The sequence below is a fragment of the Centroberyx gerrardi genome, chromosome 23, assembly GCF_048128805.1.
Source record: "Centroberyx gerrardi isolate f3 chromosome 23, fCenGer3.hap1.cur.20231027, whole genome shotgun sequence".
Lineage (NCBI taxonomy): Eukaryota > Metazoa > Chordata > Actinopteri > Beryciformes > Berycidae > Centroberyx > Centroberyx gerrardi.
The window spans coordinates 7,252,066-7,260,409 of record NC_136019.1 but is presented as its reverse complement, the minus strand read 5'-3'; positions in this window follow the sequence as shown (position 1 = coordinate 7,260,409).

The following is an 8,344-nucleotide window of genomic DNA, read 5'->3' as shown; positions in this document are numbered from 1 at the left end:
GTACATTAATCACCGGTACCGACCTATAAACTTTCTGCATCTAACTGACTGAGGGAATAGGATTTCCTAGGAACATTTAGTAGTTTTTAATAGTAGTTTTTGACATGCAAGCCTTACACTGGTGGCTTTTTAAACTTTATTTAATCAGGCAAATTGCAAAAGTACTCATTTTTCATTTGCAGCAATTACCTGGGGTCTTATATATTCAAATATATGACTATTGAGCTACTGCCAACAAAGGAAAATGAGGAAGCAGAGTGGTGTAGGTGGTAAAAGATGATCCTATTACTGGAAGGTCACAGGTTCGATTCCCCATGATGCCAAATGTCAGACAAACACTGCATTCCTAGGCACAGTTCTGTCCCTAACATTGTGCTCCGACCACCTGTGGAGGAAGCCAGGGGTAAAGATGATTTTGAGACCTAGCTCTAGATGAACTTGAGAGTCTAGAGCTCTCTCAGAGTCTCTCAAAATTTTGTGAAATGAGCATGAAGTCTGAAATGCAGATTATATGTTGAGGAAACAAATTATGTGGAGATTGAGTTCCTCCATCATAAAAGGATTATGTGACAATAGCCTGAGTTGGACGCGCCATTTATACGCATTTGCCATATGAAAAGGTTAGCCAGCCATTAAGGGAACTCATATTTCGGTGAATTATTTCTTAGGTTAGGTTTAGACAACTAAAACTTTGGTTAAGGTAAGGTTTTGGTTATAATTAAATAAGAAAAACTTTAAATGAAAACTACACTCAGAGTAGAACACTTATTTGCATGAGTTGGGAATTGAACCTGGGTCATTGAAACTGATGCTGCGTTCATGTACCGTAAATACGACCTGCTGACTGGGGAAAACTGTTTACGTTAGCCTCCGAGCGGTAATTACATTGAGTCTAACGTGGAATTTTTTGTGGGCTCCGATTTCTCCCATTTGGCATTTGTGTGAACATAAGCTGCGAACACTGCAGCGAATCCACCAATGTCGGCAGTAATCTTTTCGTGGTGGGAAACGTTTGGCTGACTTTTCATGCATCATTGTGCTCATTTCACAAAATGAATTTTGTTATATCTTGGTTGTTGTTTAAATGCATAAGTTGAGTTCGATTTGTTTGTCCTTGGTCATGGAGGCTGTGGAGTCATTCAAAGACCCCACCCCTCCCACATATCTTCCATTTAAACTGATGAGTTTTGTGACAGCCACAACTTGAGGTATGTGAAGAACTATGACTTCATGGCCTCCGATCTTGAGCCATCTAGGGAATTTGCTGTGACTAACAACACTTACTAAGAAGAAAGAATTTTGTTCCATCATCAGACGTCCACCAACTTGAAAATGTTACACCTTAAGTGCTACGAAATGATTGGAAGTACACAATTTAAAATAAATTATGAACTTATTAAAGGATGGTAAGGTAAATTGAGTTCTTGGTTGACAAACATTTGCTAACTGGCTCCTCTATATTTTAGATAAATTACATGATAAACTTCAGGTAATAATTTATTCCCAAAATGGATATATAGTGGCTTTGGAATAAAACAAACCTTTCAAACATGCAAATGACTGCCTTAGGTGAAGATTTGGATTGACAGATACAGTATGTAAACATGTACTGTAGATATTTTAGATTGAAGAAGATTGTATGTAATCAGATACTTTCAAACACTTGGAATGTTGATACAGAAAAGCAGAAATTGGCTGTTCTTATAATGTAAGGAAAGAAACATTAAGATATGAAAGTAATGGGCACGGTATGCTAGATTACTTTAGTTTCTGTGTGTATAAGTATCTTTTCTCTAAACAGCCCCAGGGAAGTTTCTGTAAATGCGTCATGGGTGTACAGTAAAAGGCATACTGGGAATGTAGTGGTTATGGTCATCTCATACATCTCTATGGCGTATATCTTGATCTCTGATGGTACCAGACTGTAACTATAAACTACTTGTCTACTTCAGAAGGAATGGACACAGTGGGTGTTGTAGGAACTGAACCTGTGACCTAGACTGCATCCCCTGTACCGTCAACAGTGTCTGTTTCCTGGATTTTCAGGTGTAGCGGCATAACGCAGAAATAATCTGCTCCAGCTGGTTTGTGATGCTGCCGTGTCGGTTGGTAATGGGAAGTGTGGCTATTTCCTCCATTTGACTCAACTATATTTACTTAACACTTGCAGTATATAATATGGAGCATTAGCAGTCGGGGGAACGTGTCAGCCTTCTTAAATCTCACAGGCTGTCAATTTGTGCTATTATTATATCATTTAATTTTAAGTGTGGATATTGACCTTATGCCCAGAGGCAGTAGTATCTAGTGGTGGTGATGATGTCATTAGTTAGTAGTGGCAGTAGCTGAAATGTTGAATTTGAATGGAACAGATTAGACTACCGTTGTAAATTTCCTGTGGTTTTATATACACTCCCTTGTCATTTTATGTAATGATGTTTGTTTTTTGAAGATTTGTTGTTGTGTATGTATATACTTTTGTTCAACTGCCCAGGGACCTGGGATGAAAATTAGCTGTTGAGCTATATCTCTCTACAATGCATCAGACTTCTTGGAGGTTTATGTTTTTATTGTACGCGGCCCCTGTTAAATAAACTTAAGATAAGATAAAGAACAGAATAGAGTGGGAGAACAGAACAGTAGAGAACAGAGAATAGCAAAATAGAACAAACAGAAAACACCCACTCACATCAAGATGACGTAATCCACTTAACACACGTCTGAAGTAAAATCCCAAAGTCATTAGGTAGAGGCAAAATAGTTATAAACGTAATAAACGTTTATAAAACCAATATTGCCTTGGGGCAGTGTCAACAGTTCACAACTACACCGGTGACACCCGCATGACACTTCTTACAGTAAAGATGGTATAAACAATAATATACCACTGTTTTAAATGACATGTAATGGCACTACAAGCTTTTACAGTATGGACTGAGGCAGGAATGACTGAAGCTGTTGGGGCTGAAATCACTACAAATGGAGATAGGGAGAGATGGGGTGCAGACTGAAGACGGGACAAAGAAAAGAAGACGGGAGGGAAGAAAGAAAGGAGGAAAAACACAAAATTAACCTGACTATATATAACATAAGTCCTAACCACAGCCTAAAAATGAAGTTCAAGAAACAAATGAAATGTCTGACACATTATGTCAGTGAAACAAATTAGCCAGATTTTCCTATTCTTTGAGTATTATACCTTCACATAAATGTCAAGAATTTCCTTTCCTTTTAGATTAGCCTGAATAAATGTGTTTTGAGTCATTTATTTTCCCCAAAAGTTCTACTGTACCAATGTAGGCAAACATTGTTTTTCTTTTTTTTTTTTAATTGTCCATATTGAACACACCTCTGACAGTACCAACTGCAGGAACTGTGCACACGAATACTCCCTTCTTGTCCTTGATAATACGGATGTGGTGAAATAATTGATTTAATCTTAGTGAGAGTAAATAAGAACTGTTTGACATAGGTTCTTGAGGTCTCTCTGTGTTGTCTGTCTAGTGTGCAAACATTAAACAACCTCAGGGCTGTATGTGTTTTCCTGCTTTTAAGAACTGATGGTTAGTACCCGAATTTGTCACTACGCTGCGACATGGAGTTATTTTTTTAGTGTTTGCACATTTCGCTTGTGTCAATGACGTACGTATGCAGTTCTGTCTGGCTGTGTTAATTTCACGTCTAAATGTTTGTTTGCAAATACCAGCGAGATTACACTGTCAAGATTAACAAATGTTGACAGGTGACAGAGACAGAGGTATTTTAATATATGTGCTGGAGAGAGAGAGACATAAAGAGAGAGAAAACAAATGACAGGTGAGGAGAGAGGAGAGAAAGATTAAGAGATGCTAAAACTTTTAAATCGGCCGTTAAATTCCTGTGGTGAAACTTGTGTCCCAGTGATGCAGATGAACAAGTGGGGATGCAGATAAACAAGTGGGGCTGCATTTTTGTGGGTCCATCATTCTTGGGCCCAGCCTTTAGCAAACAAAGCATAACGTCGCATCTCATATTTCACCAGGGTTGGGAAGTATTCTTTTGAAATGTATTCAGTTACAAATTGCTGTCTGCCTGCTTAACAGAGCAGAAAACAGCACAGCGGCTGGTAAATTGCAAAATTCAGCAGCCCCTTACACCATTTCACCCACCTGCTGGATTTTTAGGGTTGAAGAACCTTTAAACGATGGTTGGTTACATGCCAAATTTGGATGGCAGCTGGGGTTAATTTCCCATCCTTAAAGTGATAATTTGCAACATTTTCACCTACATAAATGTCCAATGCTTCCAATGGTCCCTCTCGTTTTCTGATTGATGTACGAGACCACTTGCAATTTACAATTGTAAATGTAACACCAGGCCATCCTACCTAGCTCTAAACACCATTGACCTAAATATCTTGTTCAATGGCTGGGCCCTGCAGGCATTATTACCTCCGCCAAGGAGGTAATGTTTTCACCCACGTCTGTATGTTTGAGGATATCTCAAAAAGTTTGGCACGGATTTGCACAAAAATTGGAAGGTTGGTTATAGGCCAAGGAAGAACTGATTAACTTTTCATGTTGATTGGCCTGAAGGGGGCATGGTGGTAGGTGTGGCATTAACAGAGCTATCCTGATTGGTTGTTAATTTTCAGGCTGGTGAGATTTTGACCTGTTGGCAAATTACCGACAGCAGCTTTAAGTGATATGATATAACATTTAGTTTAGTTTAGTTTATTCAACAAATACAAGAAGCAGGATAAGCTTGCAGCTTGTTTATCAAGGATAACACAATAAAGTCAGACTTATTTCCATTGTGGTCGTTGATATCATTAGTAAAGATAACACAAGAGCATTTGGCTAGTCAACAACAGTAATCAATAATGAAGCATCGCGTTAGTTCAGGCAGAACACTGAAGTCGTGCACGCTATCAGCTGATTGGCTATCAGCTGTCCAATCCAAGCTGACTCTCATCACCAATCACATTCAAACAACTCAATGAGGTGGTCTTTATAATCTGCCAGCTCACACTGCCATTCATTCATGCCACTGCTGCTGTTGACCCAAGTCGATTCCCTCCACCACCCCAACCTCCTCCTGTATTATCTGTTCCCAGGATGCTTGTGCAAGCTATCTCTATCTGGTTTTATGTTGGTTCATATTATTAATGATATGTCTACTATGCCTTGGGGGGTTTATTGCGCTCCCCGCAGAATCTCTCGCACGCTGCTTGGATTCATTGGGGAGCATCCTCAAGAGCAGAGCCTTTTCCGCCGAATACAACTGTATAACAATTAGTGCTATAATGGTCCAATCTCCTTTGACGTAAGTGTCTCGCTACCAGACCCTTGATATTGTATCAAGGGTCTGGTAGCAACGTATCCGGATTCTGTGCAGAGGGGCGTTAACATTGAAAAACGTTGACATGGAAAACCATGAATCATGGTTGAGGGGGCGGGGATTTTAAGCCTTAGCGTCATCTCAGCGTGTTTGGTGTGGAGCTTGTAAATCGAAATGCACCTGTATCCCTCTTCAGCTAACGTGGAGCTCAACGTCGCCCACGCCTGATATATTAGACCCCCCCCACACACACACACACACACACACACACACACACCCCGCGGCCTCGCTCTATTTCCTATACAGGATTTCAGGAACATGCTTTCCTTCAAAATTCAAAAACCGGTGATCTCACAGTGTTGCAATAAAGTGGCTCTAAAATAAAATAGGGAAATCAGTATACAGTGAAGGCATACTTCAATCAGGAGAGGCAGGATGAATGACAAGTTTTTATTGCATGATTGAATTTACAGAAGAGTCTGGAATTTACAGAGAAGCTTTGTCGATTGGACCCCAGCATGAAATTATCTTCATGGGGTAGTAACCCTATAATTAGATACTGGAACTACAATTTCAGTATGTATTTTGAGGTATTTTAAAGTCAATTGCTCCCAACCCTGACACACACCAAGATGGGCACACCCACTTCTACAATGGAATGTTTGCAGCCATTGTTGTTCAGCAGGGATTGAGGAACAGGTTGGACTGGAACATGATGAGACTGGCAGAGAGGAGAGTAAATAATATGCATCGTTTACCACTACCAGTCCAGTTCCTGAGTCAACAGAATTAGTTATCCATTAATCAGCATCATCAACTTGCCTGGCTGTCATATGTGCATCCGTGTATGTGTGTGTGTGTGTGTGTGTGTGTGTGCATGCCCAATAAACACGTGAGTTGGACTGAATCTCAAAACCATCATTTACAACTACATGAACTGAATTTTGACCTGACATTCAGCAGCAGTTGTATTTCCCTAAACCCTACTGGGTTGTTGTGGGGTTCCTTCCCTGCTGTGTCTTCCTCCTATTGACCACAACGGCTAAAAAGAGAAGTCGGTTGTCAAATTCATTCCAAATAGCTACACAACAGGATTGTAACGAGATAATACAATCATTTTACACACTTTATCGATCCCAGTGGGAATTAAGACTTAATAGCTACACTAGTTGACACCAGTCAAAAGTTTGTTTTTTATTACCTTAAAGTAATTTTGATCTAAAGGCTTATGCTTAAATGCTTGAAATGTGTTTCTTAGACAAATATAAATAGTGAAGTCGATGCCTATGTGTACATTTCTTTCCAAAGCCTTTTGCCTTTCCATCAAGGCAAAGGGCGGCTACTATAAAGAATCTAAAATATAAGTTTTGATTTGTTTAACACTTTTTTGGTCACTGCATAATTCCATTTGTGGTATTTCATAGTTTTGATGTTTTTACTGTTATTCTAAAATGTGGAAAATAGTAAAAATAGAAAGATATTCTTTAAAATAAAGAAAAAAAAGTTGATCACAAAAAAGAAATAAAGAAAGATGGGGTGTGTCCAAACTTTTGACTGGTAGTGTACGTACATAGACGAGCAGGCTCAATCGTACATTCAAAGAGAGAACAGTGTGTGAACCCAAAAGAGCCACTGGAATTGAATTTGTATCTTTTTATCTTAATCCCATACTGGGAAAAAGCCCTATTTCAGTCTCTAACTGGGCAGCAGAAAGGTTTGCGGAAATGTTCCACCCAGATCAGCTTAAGTCACCAGATAAGCGATCATGTTACAGTAAGGACGAGTTTCTTTTGGATGCTGCACCAGTAACTTTTTCAACTGGTGGCATATGAAACTATACTGTGTTATTCTCCCCCTGACTCTAAAGGCTTATGCTTAAATGCTTGAAATTTGTTTTTTGTTTTTTTAGAAATAAATTGTATTGATATAAATTGATGCCTATGTATGAATTTCTTTCCAAAGCCTTTGCCTTTCCATCAAGGCAAAATTCCATTTGTGTTATTTCATAGTTTTGATGTCTTTACTAATATTCTAAAATGTGGAAAATAGTAAAAACTAGAAAAGGCTAAATTTTCTAAAGAAAATTTCAAGTGTGCTTGCCGCCCTTGCAATGCCCCTGCCCTTAGACTTGCCGTTCACTAGTTTTGCTAAGCGGTGCAGCATTGCAATTGTTAGCATTTCGCTCCGTAAATCCGTAAACCAATTGTATTTTGTCCAAACTGTGCCTGATCACAAAGAGTTTAAATAATAATGTCCTAAAATATTTTTTTAATTTCCTTTATTTAAACAGGTAAGTCCCATTGAGATCGAGATCTTGTTTGCAAGACAGACCTGTGTACACAACTACAAGAAAACAAAACAACAAACAAAATAATTATTTCCAGACCATCCACATGCAGACAAAATAAGAAAGTCTACTAAGAAAAACAAGAGCAATCCCTATAAAATGCATCACCCAGCAGCACCCTAATCAAGCACTGATAAAAAGTGTTGCTTATACAATCTGCATCCTACTACTCATGTTAAGGCATTGCTTATTTCTAAAAAAAAAAGAAACCCAGTTTAAATTTTACTTTCTTAGTCAGTTCATTGACATGGGTTTAAAAGACAATTTTTCATCTAACCAGATACCTAGGTAATTGTAACACTGGCCCCTTTTGAATTTGACAGACTAGACTCAGTAAACAGAGCCAGTTGCGTTGAAAGGCACTGGGATACTTTTCTCATCACGCCACAACAACATGTTTGGTATCGAACGAAACTAAAGATTCCCAGCTTTCCAAGGACCTAAAACGCATCACAATTCTAGAGCTAAACCTCACCGACTTTGGAGCTATCTTATGCCCGCTTCCCAGCGAGCTAGCATAGCATGGCTGGTACCTACATATTCGTCTGGATGTCTAGTTTCCGTTAATAAAAAAAGCTCTGCTCTAGCTTAAAAACTGAGCGCGTCAGAAGCTCCGTTAAGCGTCGGCCGACGCGCAGCAACCACCATACTCTGTGTGTGTACCGTAGCTTCAGTTAG